Genomic DNA, 1,022 nt, shown 5'->3' on the forward strand with positions numbered 1-1,022 from the left:
AAAAAAAAACTGAACATCGCCTTGCGCAGGGAGAGAAGGAAGCCCCAGCATCACCGGTCGTGTATTCAGGTGTCGCTGGAGGGAGAGTGAACTGCGGTTGTTTCATCCTCTCATCACACGCCAGTTTTGGATGTTGCAGCGATGTTGCTAATGCTGAACGTGGCGTTTTGTTGGTTGCAGTTGATAAGGATATTCATCATTGTTTATATTATGGTTATTTTTTTTCTTGCTTGTTTCTTCTTTTTTTTGTTGTTAATTGCATTTTACATTGTTGTTCTTAATGATTTGTTTATTTTTATAGCATTGTAATCGTCATCATCATTAACATATTGTATTGATACTGATGCAACTGATCCTTATCTTTTCTGAATTTTATCACTTTTATCCCTATTACATTAATATCACAGATATACGAGCGCAAATGAGAATTCCAAGCGCAGGGCATTACTTAAAAAGACTTAAATTATTCATAATGTCACTTTTCGAAGATTCGGTGAGAAATATTGGTCCCACTTTGTTTGTCTGGCTCGTTTATGATTATCAAATACACCGATTTTTTTTTTTTTCTTAAATATTCATTACTATTGCTGTTGCTATGATTGTTATTATCATAGAGATAATTGTGAGGATGATAGCAATAATTGTACTGATGATAATAATCCCCATTATTATCACTATCCTTCATTTACTACGTCAACCTACGAATATCACATAATCCTGGATCATCTCCCTGCCTCTCCTCTCAGCAGCATCTTGCTCGGCCGAAAAAATTTAAACACAACGGATGTCTATCTTGGTCTGTCCAAATACATGGAAATAGCATGCAAATTGACAGACACGGAGCAACAAAGGGCCAGACCACAAGTGACAGCATGGTCGAGACCTACACGTTCCCCTAATGCATTCGTCACCTCTACCGATGCACGCGAGATGACCGACGGGCGACTCCTATCGGCGGCAATTCAATAAAGTCCCTCTTCTGTGCGTCAAAAGACAGCGTGCCGGTAGCGCTGCGTTCTTGA

The sequence above is a fragment of the Penaeus monodon genome, chromosome 19 (genome assembly GCF_015228065.2).
Source record: "Penaeus monodon isolate SGIC_2016 chromosome 19, NSTDA_Pmon_1, whole genome shotgun sequence".
Taxonomy (NCBI): Eukaryota; Metazoa; Arthropoda; class Malacostraca; order Decapoda; family Penaeidae; genus Penaeus; species Penaeus monodon.